The sequence below is a fragment of the Oncorhynchus tshawytscha genome, linkage group LG02 (genome assembly GCF_018296145.1).
Source record: "Oncorhynchus tshawytscha isolate Ot180627B linkage group LG02, Otsh_v2.0, whole genome shotgun sequence".
Taxonomy (NCBI): domain Eukaryota; kingdom Metazoa; phylum Chordata; class Actinopteri; order Salmoniformes; family Salmonidae; genus Oncorhynchus; species Oncorhynchus tshawytscha.
In genome coordinates this window covers 36,320,405-36,335,726 of record NC_056430.1, presented here as the reverse complement: position 1 = coordinate 36,335,726, position 15,322 = coordinate 36,320,405, and the positions used below count along the sequence as shown (strand labels likewise).

At 41.9% G+C, this 15,322-nt stretch overlaps 1 protein-coding gene across 5 annotated transcripts in view; it reads left to right on the top strand.

Annotated features, from left to right (window-relative positions):
- Nucleotides 1-757: 757 nt before the first annotated feature.
- The window catches only part of LOC112216845 (leucine-rich repeat neuronal protein 1-like), a 39,641-nt gene continuing 25,076 nt past the window's right edge, over nt 758-15,322 (top strand). For 3 of the 5 annotated variants that reach the window (XM_024376963.2, XM_024376979.2, XM_024376972.2), the window contains exons 1-2: nt 758-1,208; nt 14,189-14,296. The gene's annotated coding sequence lies outside the window, so the exon portion shown is untranslated. The remainder of the gene's footprint in view (nt 1,209-14,188; nt 14,297-15,322) is intronic. The other 2 variants (XM_042297487.1, XM_042297489.1) reach the window with 2 other exon arrangements.

Sequence of the window (15,322 nt, the reverse complement as noted above, 5' to 3'; positions counted from 1 at the left end):
GACCCTTTTACCACTCAACAGTGCAACCTAACATGCCAGTACAATATCAACAAACAGGAGAAAAGCTGCACTCATCCTATCATGTCTGTCTCAAGCACAAGAATGATCCCACTTGTGCCTTGCAAGGTCCTTCAGGCTCAATGCATCAGCTCAGGTGGAAGCAGGCAGCTTTAAGAGATGAAACAGAATGTGATGAAGCACTGTCACTTCAAAGCTATCCTAGGAGAAGAAGGAAGGAAGGAAGCAGAAAGAGAGGAGAGAATGTTGACAGGTGGAGAGAGAACATCAATGTAATTTTACTGTGTGTGTGTGGCACACATGTGCATGTTCTCTATAGTGTGTGCTGGTAAAGTTATATATCATAGCTGTGTAGTGATATTTTAGTCACAGATTACCAAGACATCACACATCCAGACAGAATGGAATTAGGCCTATAATTTGACATCAAAATATTGCCACACCCTAGATTTACTGTACACCTCAACATAACTCAAAACCAGTTGCCCGATACTGAGCTATATGCCACCAAACCTTTTCCAAGGTCATTATGTAGATTCAGTGTAGGCTAGGTTTTTGGATTCATGCAAGATTAGTTAATTTTAGAGGTCATTGACTCACTTCACCTTACATTGGACACTTTCTGACAAACACTGGAACTTGTAAAAAATGTAACCCTTTCATCCCTTGCCACGCCAACCTCACCCTTGCTTCTAGTTTCCCACAGCGAGTTTCTTTTGTTCCCATCACAGCAGAACTCGAGCAGATGGTGAGGTCGTCTAGTTGGGCACCAGGCTGTGATGACATACACTGCCGCACGACCAATCTCGCGTTTGAAATCAGTTGACAGGACTCGCAGCTCTGGTCAGCGCCAGGTGCTCTCTGTATGTTTACTTGGAGGAGGGTACGAGCTCAGAGAAGCGCGAGCTCAAGGCAAGCGCTGTGCTCGGGTTACCAGTGGCGATGATAAAGCTATTCAGTCAGCCGCGGGCGAAGCACAGAGGACAGAAGAACGGCGGCTGAAGAAATCAAAACTAAACCTCTGTGAAGAGACGTCGCTTTTTGCTAAGTTAAATATTGTATTATTAATTTTTCATATATATAGTAATATTATATTTCAAGACTGAGCGCTCTAATTGTCTGTTTTTTCCGGTGGCAGCTAAGTATGTGTACAGGGGGAGAGGCATTCTTGTGGTTGATAAAATGCTAAGGTGAGACCAATTGCTCATTTTCATATGTAGGACCTATGCTACAATTTACATATCTGGTTAACCATTGTGAAATAAGTCAATTAATGAGAATCGCATGCTTAGCTTTTGAATATTATTCACAGATATAAAATCCTGAACTTAATTGGAAACGGTAATTTCGGAATAATTAGGCATGGTCTGAATATTTTATTTCTGAAATGATCTGCGCCTTGCCAAGGATTCAAACAAATATGCCTCCTATAGTCACTGCACTCCTCACGTATTGAAGTGAATGCGACTGTCATTGAGGAGAGGAAAGATGTTGCATTATTCTTTCTAACGTGGTGGTGACAGCATATTTGTCATATCGTCCAAATAAAATATGTAGGCTAAGCTCTTAGTTTATTTAGGTCTACGGAACCCTTGCTGTTCATATTAATATTGTAGAAGCTGGCTGAATCTCACATCAAATGATAGGGCTAGCTACAGCATCAGTGCACCCATTGGATTTGCAAGGGCACTGTGATCCGCATTCAGTAGCCCACATGTGGCAAATAATATGGAGGATGTAATCTGATATGTGTGTGCATATAATTAATTAATTACTATCAATTGAGAATGCGAATTCATATCGATTTTGTCTGAGGGATGACACACTGACACAGGAAATTGCACAGTGTTACCTAGTGTTGATTTTTCAGTGTCACATTTCTAGTGTTGATTGAGGTGTTAAATGAACTCTGTTAAATTAACAGTCATTGATGTAAATTAATGTGTTGGTGATAATAACCAGTGTGTTGGTGATAATAGCCAGTGTGTTGGTGATAATAACCAGTGTTAAACCAAAACCACACCAATTGTTATCAAATTTCCCAGCATGCTCTATTGGAGGTAGATTTTTTAAATTGTTTGTTTCAATACGTGTGTTTTTGATTAATTCAATTCATGTTATGCTACTCAAATATACATACCATATATTTTTTAGAAACTAATAATCTGTTATTTGTGCTTATTACACCAGTATCTGAAATGGTTGTTCCAGTTTATAGCTTTAGGTATCGTAGTCTTCCCAATCCTAGCAGTCATTCTGAATAAAAATTCCAAACGTTGGATAGCCCCACTCCGGCTGGATTCCAATAGGAGTTACACATCACTTTACAAGCCTGTGTAATGTGACTTGCTGCCCTGATTTTGTCTGTAAACCATGAGTTTCAGACCACTATATTAGAGTAAAACTAAGCCCTTAAAATAAGGCCTTATGACAGGGTTCACCAACTGGCATCCTGCAGGCTGAATTTGTCCCCCCACCAGTAAAAAAAAAAGATACACTGTCACGCAATAGCTGCGACAACAGACCCGATGAGGAATCAATTTACAAAGGTGATTTATGTTATTTCAATGGACAAAAAAAGTTGTTTTTCTTTCAAGGACAAGGACATTTCTAAGTGACCCCCCCCCCCAAAAAAAAGATATATAAGATATAAAAGATATAAGATATAAGATATATATTCACTATCGTTCAAATGTTTGGGGTCACTTAGAAAAGTCCTTGTTTTTTTTGTCCATTTTAAATTAATATCAAATTGATCAGAAATACAGTGTAGACATTATTAATGTTGTAAATGACTTTTGTAGCTGGAAACGGCAGATTTTTTTGTGGAATATCTACATAGGCGTACAGAGGCCCATTATCAGCAACCATCACTCTTGTGTTCCAATGGCACGTTGTGTTAGCTAATCCAAGTCGATCATTTTAAAATACTAATTGATCATTGGAAAACCCTTATGTTAGCACAGCTGAAACTTGTTGTGCTGATTAAAGAAGCAATAAAACTGGCCTTTAGACTAATTGAGTATCTGGAGCATCAGCATTTGTGGGTTCGATTACAGGCTCAAAATGGCCAAAAACAAAGACCTTTCTTCTGAAACTCGTCAGTCTGTTCTTGTTCTGAGAAATGAAGGCTATTCCATGCGTGAAATTGGCAAGAAACTGAAGATCTCGTACAACGCTGTGTACTACTCCCTTCACAGAACAGCGCAAGCTGGCTCTAACCAGAGTAGAAAGAGGATTGGGAGGCCCCAGTGCACAACTGAGCAAGAGGACAAGTACATTAGTTTGAGAAACAGACGCCTCACAAGTCCCCAACTGGCAGCTTCATTAAATAGTACCCGCAAAACACCAGTCTCAACATTAACAGTGAAGAAGCGACTTCGGGATGCTGACCTTCTAGGCAGAGTTGCAAAGAAAAAGCCATATCTCAGACGGGCCAATAAAAATAAAAGATTACAATGGGCAAAAGAACAGACACTGGACAGAGTAAGTTTGGAATAAAGTGTTATGGACAGACAAAAAAGGGATCTTTGTGTTACAAGTAATTTAACTTTAAAGATAACATGAACATGGCTGAGTGCAACAACCATTGCAGTCACTAACAAATACAGTCATTGGTGGTAATGAATTCACAAGAAAGGCACTTGGAAATATGGGAATAAGGCTTTACACTAAGCAGTGTGTTAATTTAACACTGAAAAGTGTGGACCTGTATAGACACTGAACCAGTGTTAACTGTAACACTCTGTGTTGATTTAACACTGTGGACAAACATGCACTCACAGTAAAATAACCCACTATAAACCGCTTTATAAACAAGAGCAGAAAAAAATGCTAAACAATAATGTCGCCTATATTATTGCCACACACAACACGATCACAGGGAAAGCAGCTGAAACAGCTGACTGGCGGCTCTCATGCCCTATCACATTAATTTGCATATGAAAGTGTGAGGATCCTGGCAGATGTCTCGACTACTCTGTGGAGAAATTCGACAAGAAGTCTTCAGAGGAAAAGAAAAAGACAATGGGTTGCTCAAGATAAATTGGGGGCAGAGCTGGTAGGGGAGGTGGCAAAAAAATTTGGGACACCTTTGTAAATTGATTTCTCATCCTCATCGGGTCTGTTGCAGCTATTGTGTGACCGTGGCACCTGTTACTGCTCGCTGAAGCTAAAAGCCACAGAGCTAAATATGCTTTGAGTGACTCAGGGCCACATTCAATCAAGCCTTCACAAGTCAAGTCTTGGTAATGTGGAGGATTAAAAGCTGGATCATAAATTGTAATAGTTGGTTTGATGAACAGTCCTACAGTTACAGAGGCAATCAACATAAAAGTTAAGCAGGGTTTCGTTTTTCAGCTTAAGGCTTTTGTTTTCAAGGAATTGCAGTTTTGGTCATTTTTATTCAATTGAGCCTGATTAGGCAATGTGCGAAATGCATTGGCCGAGGCTCAGTTGATTTAAATTATCCTGTTATTCACTACTGTCCTCTTTGGCCTTGCCAACTGAACCAGGGCTTTGTCTTGGGAAAACTTTGAGAATGCTGACATATATGGATGTACTCTAGCCAGAGTCGTGAGGGAGGAGGCGGGAAGAAGCTATTAGGTATAACCCGCTTTAGGAAGAAGGCCTGGCACAGGCAGTGAGTATGCCGTGCCCTCCCCCACCCACACGCACAAAGCAGTATTCTCCGCCAGCAGTTCAGGAGTCGTGAGAACCAGCCAACTCAAAGACGTGTTTAACACGATGTGTGTGTGTGTGTGTGTGTGCGCACTCGCATGTGTGCATGTGTTCACAACACAAGTCGTTGAGACCCATTGAGAGAGCCTGGGACTGACTCTGCACTGTGGGCTCTAATTTTAGGGTTCAGTGGGGTGTTTGAGGGGGGATGACTTAGGTGCTCCAGTTCGACCCTCTCCCATTGTGACTGCAAGTTGAGGGGTGAGGGAAATATGTCACGCCATTGTGAGGTTTTTGTAAAGATGTTTCTGACTGAGGCAGCTGATTATCAAACTCTACCCATCTAATGTTTGGGTAGGGAATGAATTAATGGCCATTATTCTGAGACAAGCAGCTGCTATGACTCAAATCTCAGAGAGAATGGGCATTCAGAGATGCTGACTGCTTGGTTTTGCTCTCATACCACTGTATGTGGATTGGTAATGGATCCTAGCATCTCTCTACTATATTTCTGGTTACAAAGAGCACTTACTGTTATTGGGGTACTCGGAATCAGAATATGGACTGAGAAGTTCTGATTGGACTAGTATATTAATGCGTAAAGTGTTATTGGGCCACCAATCTATTGGAAAATGCTTACTTAGTAGAATTTTATTGCGTAATCTACATGCCTGACTGCTGTGGTGATATTTTTAGGCTTTGTCCCACATGAGTATCCTTTGAGATATTTGATGTGCGTCTCTCTATTGGTGCAATGTTGAAGGACTTTGCCAAAGTCAGCATGATTGATCCATGCTCAGAGGACATATTGGCTTTTCTTTGTCGTTGCAGATAGAATGAGAAAAGAATAGGAGAAAGACAGAAGATATATATATATATATATATATTGATCTCGTCTCTGTCTCTCTCTATCTTATTTATATATTGTGATATCTCTCTCTCATATATAGAGAAAGATTGTGCGAGAGAGAGAAATTGTTACTGTCAGCACCATCTCTGTCCATAGGGAATTAGGCATTTGTGAAACGCTCATGTTGGATCTGAATAGCTTCAGCTACTGAAACATACAAGACTGCCTCACATTAGCTTACTCTAACAAAAGTACTCATTAAACCTTGTCACATTAAATGCTGTTAGCATAATTATATGTGTTTTATCTGTATCTTGTTAAAAGTGATATCACCATTACAAATCAAATGTTATTTGTCAAATGCTTCATAAACAACAGGTGTGGACTAACATTGAAATTCTTACTAACGGGCCCTTCCCAACAATACAGAGAGAAAGAAAATAGAGAAATAATAGAAAAATAAAACACGTAATAATAAAAGTAATAATAGATACACAATAACTTGGCTGTATACAAGGGGTGCCGAGTTGATGTGTAGGGGTGCGAGGTATTTGAGGTAGATATGTACATATAACTAGGAATAAAGTGATAGATAGTAAACAGTAGTAGCAGCGTATGTGAGGAGTCAAAGTTCATGCAAAAAGGGTCAATGCAGTCCAGGTAGCTATTTGGTGAAATATTTAACTAACTATTTTGCAGTCTTATGGCTTAGGGTTAGAAGCTTTTCAGGGCCCTATTGGTTCCAGACTTGGTGCAGTGCGGTAGCAGAGAGAACAGTCCATGACTTGGGTAGCTGGAGTCTTTGACTATTTTTTAGGAACTTCCTCTGACACCGCCTGGTATAGAGGTCCTGGGTGGCAGGGAGCTCAGCCCCAGTGATGTATTGGGCTGTACATACTACTCTCTGTAGCACCTTGCAGTCGGATGCGAAGCAGTTGCCATACCAAGTGGTGATGCAGCCAGTCAAGATGCTCTCAATGGTGCAGCTGTTGAACTTTTGGAGGATCTGGGGACCCATGGCAAATTTGTTTCATCTCCTGAGGGGGAGGAGGCATTGCCGTGCCCTCTTCAGAACTGTGTTGGTGTGTTTGGACCCTGATAGATCCTTAGTGATGTGGACACCGATGAACTTGATGCTCTCAACCCGCTTCACTGCAGCCCCGTCAATGTGAATGGGGGAGTGCTCGGCCCTCCATTTCCTGTTGTTCAAGATCAGCTCCTTTGTCTTGCTGACATTGAGGGAGAGGTTGTTGTCCTGACTCCACACTGCCAGGTCTCTGACCTCCTCCCTATAAGCTGTCTCACCGTTGTCGGTGATCAGGACTTCCACTGTTGTGTCGTTGGCAAACTTAATAATGGTGTTGGAGCCATGCGTGGCCAGACAGTCATGGATGAACAGGGAGTACAGGAGAGGACTAAGCACACACCCCTGAGAGGCCACCAATTGCTTTATGGAAGAGCAGAGCAGAGAAGGATTCCTATTGGCTCAGAAGCAGTAGTGCTCCTCAGAAGGAGAATTGCTCCCCAGTCTCCTCCCCCTCCTTCCTCTCTTTGGCTGAACAGACACATTTCCTCCTCCTCTTCTCAGCTCCACACCTCTGCTCTGCCTCCACCAGCTGCACCAAAGCCCTGTGTGATGTGGAGCGGGACGCCTGCATACTAATGGGGCCCGAACAGGGTGCTTCTCAGGCAGACTAATGCAGGAGGAGCAGCGTGCCTCTCAGGTAGGCCAATGCAGGAGGAACAGGGTGCCTCTCAGGTAGGCCAATTCAGGAGGAGCAGCGTGCCTCTCAGGTAGGCCAATGCAGGAGGAACAGGGTGCCTCTCACTCAGACTAATGAAAATGCACTTACCCAGGCTACTTGCTTGTAAATATCCCTTGCTATTTGCTGTTGTTTTTTAATTTGTGATTTTGTTTATATGTTTTATGACTGCTGCGAAATTAACCTATGAGCACCTTCAAGTGAAGTTCATAGGAGCATGTCAAATTGGGTGTCATATGAAGCTAAGTCTATATTTTTGAGAATTGAAGGCATATATACATTTTTCAACCATTATCCAGGATAAGCAAAGGCTTTGATTTCTGGTCAAACAGATGGAAAAGGGGTCTTAGACAACATCTAACAGAAAAAGTCTTAAAAGGTATTAGAAATACATCAAAACACAATAATGTTGAATCAAAGACCCCTGCCAACTATTATCAACACATATTTAGTTTTGGATGAATTAAGTTTAAGACACAATGCCTTTTACCTTGTAATTCTGTTACCAAAACCCCACATATCTAATATCTTTTCTAATTTCTCTCCCTCATGATGAGGAAGGATAATGAACGTTCACAGACGCAGCAAGTAAAGGAAGACCCACCAATTAGTTATAGTTTTTTTAATATCAGGTATGTTTATAAATAATTAAAACTCGTAATTCTGTTACCAAATTACTGAAAAATTGGTAACGGAATTACTGCAGTTGAATTGGCTACAATGGGAAATCATAGTAGTCACAAACCACAGTTGGGTCACCTGCTACTGTACTCCCTTCCACTGGCATACTGTTACTGTATGTTCAGCTCATAATAGGCTTGGGCAGTATCCAGTTTGTCATACCTTCATACCAATCTTGTGCCATAGCAGGATATCTGGTCATACCAGCACTGAACACAAGGGGTGCTATTTTCAAACCCCACATAGCCTCTGTAATGCAAAGGTTAGCAATGCTAACAAGTACATGTAAAATCCCATAGAGAATGCATTTGCAAACATTTTATACAGTCTCTGACCGAAACTATTTGCAAGACAGACATCCTAGCTCATAAAGTTATACATGTAACTCAGAAATGCTGCTCATAGTTTGCTGCATGCACAAAACAAATATTAGACAGCCAGACTCTTGATCCAGGAGGGGATCCTCTGGTGTTACCAAGCGAGGCTTGATTTTGGAAGAAGCCAACTACTTAGCTAGCTAGATATATAACTAGCTACTAAATTAGCAAACCAAATGTACAACGGCAGAGCTTTTTGCACAATTAACTTAATATTTGTAAGATATCAAGCTGGCAAACACTTAGTTGTGAATTCCATACTGTAACTAGATCACCCGGCATTTGCTGCACAACAGTGAGTGACTCACAAGACTCTGGTCTCTTGTCGTTGTGTGCTTGTAAACAAACTATGCGCCTGGGAACTACCAGTAATAATACTTTATAATACAAAATTATGTGACAAATGAAATGAACAACGCAATCTTCTTCATCTCATAACATATTGCACAAGTTGACTGCAGGTATTTACTTAAAAACTAGCTACAAATATGAACATTTATGAAAACACTTCATATATTATCAATGGTATTGCCGATTTTGAAAAACCACCCCATGGCTATTTCCAAATACCCTGGTGGTATACGGTATATATACGGTTTACTGCCCAAGCCTAGCTCCTAAGTTTTTTTTTCTCATTCTGTTATCTGGTGGTCAAACCAAGACTGTAAAAACAGTATAGACGTCTCGCTCGCTCTCTCACTCTCTCCAGTTAATGTCACCTCTCCCGGCTCTTACTGACACCTACCCTCTTTCCATTTACTGTTACAAGCATCCTCACCCACTGAGCACCGACCGACACCGGGTGAAAAGTAGTTTAAAATTGGTCAGCCTGCACTGGCAGCCTGCACCAGCATCTATGTTTCACAGATTTGGAAAGCACAGTACTATACAGTAGAGAGTAGTAGAGAACAATAAAGTACAGTAGAATAGAGTACAGTACATTATAGGGCATTAACGTAGACTACAGTATAATGTACTGTATTTAACTACTTTACTGAACTGTACTCTGCTGTGCTCTACTGGGCTGTACTGGGGTGTCCAAACTTGTGAAGCATAGACATCTATGATTGTTTCAGATTAGGTCTGGTCCGGACCAACCAAATGTGGTCTTGTTTGGGGGCCGAGCTCATTACAATACTAGCCAGTGTGTAGAACAATACTCAAATATGCAAAAGAAGGATATTGCATATTTCTACATTTGTGTACCTATTCAGGATACATAACCATGAAGAGAATGATATTCATATCCATAATTATGCATTTCTATATAGTACAGATCAGGGACCCATGATGTAACTCTGTTACCGTAATTCCATTACCGGATGTAAATCCACTTCACCTACTGTAGTTCCATAACCCCAAAAAGCATTTAACTCAAGGTGTCATATCATAGCACAGCTGACACCCCATTGTTTCTGCAGACATCTTTGAATCTTAATCTTACCAAAGATGTCAATGTGTTTTTTGTGACATTTTCGGTGTAAATTGTTCAAAGTAGTCCTTGTGCAGAGTTGTATAGTTTGTTAAACTTTGAAATCAATGGATTTGGTTGGCATACATTTTAAAGTGAAAAATCTGATTCAAAGTCTAATTCTGTTTCCGTGGAATTGCCCAGCAAGGACATGCAGTGCCCATCAGCTACACACGCCTGGCAGGCCGGCTGGCTGTCAGCAGCACATGGCGGAGCTGGGGACTCGTGTATGGAGACGTAATATAGGAGTATTGTGACTGAAAACTAATAATAGTGATGGAATGGTAGGTTTGGCTGTGGTTGCTGTATTGTGATATGCTATGTTTCATCAGTAATAGTTGTTGTTTGGGAAGGAGACATGCTGCGGTGCATTTGTAGATGTAGTCAGTAGAATCTACTAGGTAACAGCAGACCCTTGTTTCTTTGTTTGTGGTAGCGTAAGACTGAACGTAGCCACGCTATAGTGGGAGCTATTGTCTGCTGGTATAGCAATTATCAGACTTTTCGTTGGATGGTGTCTGATGTTTAATCCGGTCATTGCATATGGATGTTTATCGTTGTGATCTCGTGCTAGCGGTAGTTCTTGTTCGCTTTTCTCTCTACGACGCCTAATGGCACACACAGCTGTCTCCTCATTTGGGTATGAAGCAGACATGTGGCATAGCCGGTCACCATGGTGACGGCATGAATGTGAGGGAGCCTGTTGTGTGGCTGCTGATTGGGAAACACTGCTCACATTTTAGGCCCAATGAAAAGGGCCGAATGAATGAAGAGAAACACATTATTCTTCCCTGTGAAAAGTGCTATCATGTTCTCATTAGACCCAGTTTCCTCTTGGCAGTACCAGCCAGCATCTGAAAGCCGAGGGTTAAGTCACTGAGCAAAACGGATACTGAAGACAGGCACTCTGTATACACTGTCTCCTCCCCAATGGATAAAAAGCAATTTGGCTCATTTTTATTCATATGCTTGCCTTTGTGTATTTTGGTGTCCAGATTCAGTGATTGAGAAGGTTTTAGCTATTGATGTCTTTGTGGAACAGTGAGTGCTTATGTTGGCAGAGTGGACTCAGCTCAAGGAAACCTAATGCTGTTACAAAAAACTCAGCAGGACAGGAAAAAGAGCATCCATCTTTGGTCTAAGACTTCCAGACCTCTGTTCAGAGTTCTAAACAGGGTGTCTGTTAGCTTCTTACCCCCAGAACCAATGAGCTCTATGTGGGTACAGAGAGAGACCCACACAGCCTAAACCTGGATACGGGACCAGATCTGTCTTCTCCTGGTTGTGTGCTGCTGCTGTGGCTTTGATGAGCTTCATTAGTCCCTGTGCTGTTTGGAGACTCGGGTAATAAATGCATTTACGAGGCCTTGGCATCAAATAGACAGGGCTGATGATACCTAAATGACATCTCGTCCTACTTGCCTGCCTTATCCTTCCTGGAAGGGAAGGCACTAAGCTGGGTGAACATATTTTTGATTTTTTTATTTCACCTTTATTTAACCAGGTAGGCTAGTTGAGAACAAGTTCTCATTTGCAACTGTGACCTGGCCAAGATAAAGCATAGCAATTCAACACATACAACAACAGAGTTACACATGGAATAAACAAAACATACAGTCAATAATACAGTAGAACAAAAGAAAACAAAAAGTCTATATACAGCGTGCAAATGAGTGCAAATGAGGTAAGTTAAGGACATAAAATAAATAGGCAATGGTGGAAAAGTAATTACATTATAGCAATTAAACACTGGAATGGTAGATGTGCAGAAGATGAATGTGCAAGTAGAGATACTGGGGTGCAAAGGAGCAAGATAAATAATTAAATACAGTATGGGGATGAGGTAGGTAGATAGATGGGCTGTTTACAGATGGGCTATGTACAGGTGCTGTGAGCTGCTCTGACAGCTGGTGATTAAAGATAGTGAGGGAGATATGAGTCTCCAGCTTCAGAGATTTTTGCAGTTCATTCCAGTCATTGGCAGCAGAGAACTGGAAAGAAAGACGACCAAAGGAGGAATTGGCTTTGGGGGTGACCAATGAGATATACCTGCTGGAGCGCGTGCTACGAGTGGGTGCTGCTATGGTGACCAGTGAGCTGAGATAAGGCGGGCCTTTACCTAGCAGAGACTTGTAGATAACTTGTAGCCACTGGGTTTGGCGACGAGTATGAAGCGAGGGCCAACCAACGAGAGCGTACAGGTCGCAATGGTGGGTAGTGTATGGGGCTTTGGTGACAAAACGGATGGCACTGTGATAGACTGCGTCCAGTTTGTTGAGTAGAGTGTTGGAGGCTATTTTATAGATGACATCACCGAAGTCGAGGATCGGTAGGATGGTCAGTTTTACGAGGGTATGTTTGGCAGCATGAGTGAAGGATGCTTTGTTGCGATATAGGAAGCCGATTCTAGATTTAATTTTGGATTAGAGATGTTTGATGTGAGTCTGGAAGGAGGGTTTACAGTCTAACCAGACACTTAGGTATTTGTAGTTGTCCACGTATTCTGAGTCAGAGCCGTCCAGAGTAGTGATGCTGGATGGGTGAGCAGGTGAGGGCAGTGATCGATTGAATAGCATGCATTTAGTTTTACCTGTGTTTAAGAGCAGTTGGAGGCCACGGAAGGAGAATTGTATAGCATCGAAGCTCGTCTGGAGGTTAGTTAACACAGTGTCCAAGGAGGGGCCAGAAGTATACAGAATGGTGTTGTCTGCGTAGAGGTGGATCAGAGAATCACCAGCAGCAAGAGCAACATCATTGATGTATACAGAGAAGAGAGTCGGCCCGAGAATTGAACCAATTGAATATTTACAGGGGTATGAGGTGTGTATGTGTGTGTGTGTTTGGTGTATGATTTTGTGTACATTATGGTTGTGTGTTTGTGTTTGTTTGTGTGTTTGCGTGTTTTGTGAGTTTGTAAGCTTTTGTGTATGGTGTGCGTGATCAAGCATGTGTGTTTTGAGGAAGCTAAAACACATAAAGGCTGTGACAGAATGAAGAGGCAGGGTAAATCCCCCATGCATGCCTGAGGCCTGCTCTAAACCAGCTGGATAATGTCTGGATGAGGGATTTCTGCCCTTTCAGTGTACCACTGGTTTGTGGAGGTGTGAGTAGGAGTGTGTGTGAAAGAAACTGTTTGTGCACCAGTACTAGGACCAGGACTATGTATGCAATTTATGTACAACCACAGCATGTACAGCATGAGTGGGTGGTGGTGTTCATGATTCGCAGGCACTGGTTTGCTGATGATGTGCCTGTGTTCATGTTGTGGTGTACGTCTTTATGTATGTTTGTATGTATAGCTCTTAAACTCTTTGTGTGTGTGTGTATTGTTGAATGAGTTATGTGTGTGTGTATGCGGGCCTTTGTGAGCTTGGGTGTGAGCATAATCGGCGTGTCTGTGCGTGCCTGTGTGTGTACCTCCGTGTAAACTGTAAATGAGTGTGCTGTTCTGTGCTTCCCCAGGCTGTGAGATTAGCGTCATGGTTCAGGCACTCAGGCAGTGGCGACCCATCATTCACAGAAGGTTGGGCAGAGCTTGAGCCCCACAATTTTATCCCCCAAAAAAAGCATTTTATTTTGGCATTAATACATGTCACATATCAGTTTTCAAACAATGTAAAAAAATCATTGAGTTAAAAAAGCGGCGTACATACATTGTCTCTTTTTTGCTTTCTTGAGGATGGCAGCTCCAAAATGCAGGTGTTTCAGCCCAGCTCAGTGCTTTCTGTGGTGGTGGAGCAGCCAGCGGAAAATACGGAGCGTAGGGGTTGGTAATGTTCTCTAGTTACGACATGATTGGCTCAGTGTTCTGTCACTCATGGGGACACTACGTCACCACCAAATCTAAGGGTAGAGCTCGAACATTCAAGTCCCTTGGATGCTGCTATAGAGTTACATTAGAAGTGCCTATCCAAGAAGGCTCAAGGTCATTGGTCACAGATAAAATGACGTCAAATCACTTTATATCTACAGTAGCTTTGATTGGACCGATCATATCAACATCATACTTTCAAAATCTTAGCTAGCAGTCATCATCATGAATCAAGTCGACAATCTACTGGAAAATTATTTTTAATACTTGTCATATGAAGAGAAAACATTCAACATTGGCCATGCTGTCAATCCAGCATGATTTCTACCTCGCTCAAAGCAACTGTTAACTCGGAACTGGGAAATCTGACTTCAGTGAGTTGAAGACAACTGGAAACTTGGGAGAAAATTTGCTCTGACTGGGGAAATATGTTTTGGTCATCCAACTCAGAATTGCAAGTCAGGAACTCAGGCCTCTTTCTAGAGCTACGACCTGAAGATCACTGACGTCATCATGATTCAACCTTGTTTTTTTCAGAGTTGTCTTGAAAGCACCATAAATCCAGAGAATGCCAGACTTTGATGACAAAATTAGCCAATGAAGGACCGCCGCACCTCCTTCCTGTTCAAGTGAGCACAGCACAAGGTGAGCCCAAAAATGACTTGTATGCTGCTGCATAAATTATCTGATATGTATACTGTAGCTAAGAAAGTAATATTAAGTGTATGTTGTGTAGTAAGCTGTTAGTAGCCCATGTGCCTCACCCTAATAATTTGATATATTTTTCCCTCTTAATTTCGCCTAATGTTCTGACTTGGTGGTGCACATGTAGCCTATAACCTGTTTTAGAGATATGTAGTCATTGAAAATTGTCAGAGCTTTCATTGTTTGCTTATACAGTGGGGAGAACAAGTATTTGATACACTGCCGATTTTGCAGGTTTTCCTACTTACAAAGCATGTAGAGGTCTGTAATTTTTATCATAGGTACACTTCAACTGTGAGAGACAGAATCTAAAACGAAAATCACATTGTATGATTTTTAAGTAATTCATTTGCATTTTATTGCATGCAATAAGTATTTGACACATCAGAAAAGCAGAACTTAATATTTGGTATAGAAACCTTTGTTTGCAATTACAGAGATCATACGTTTCCTGTAGTTCTTGACCAGGTTTGCACACACTACAGCAGGGATGTTGGCCCACTCCTCCATACAGACCTTCTCCAGATCCTTCAGGTTTCAGGGCTGTCACTGGGCAATACAGACTTTCAGCTCCCTCCAAAGATTTTCTATTGGGTTCAGGTCTGGAGACTGGCTAGGCCACTCCAGGACCTTGAGATGCTTCTTACGGAGCCACTCCTTAGTTGCCCTGGCTGTGTGTTTCGGGTCGTTGTCATGCTGGAAGACCCAGCCACAACACATCTTCAATGCTCTGACTGAGGGAAGGAGGTTGTTGGCCAAGATCTCACGATACATGGCCCCTTCCATCCTCCCCTCAATACGGTGCAGTCGTCCTGTCCCCTTTGCAGAAAAGCATCCCCAAAGAATGATGTTTCCTGGGGTTGTATTCATCCTTCTTCTTCCTCCAAACACGGCGAGTGGAGTTTAAACCAAAAAGCTCTATTTTTGTCTCATCAGACCACATTACATTCTCCCATTCCTCCTCAG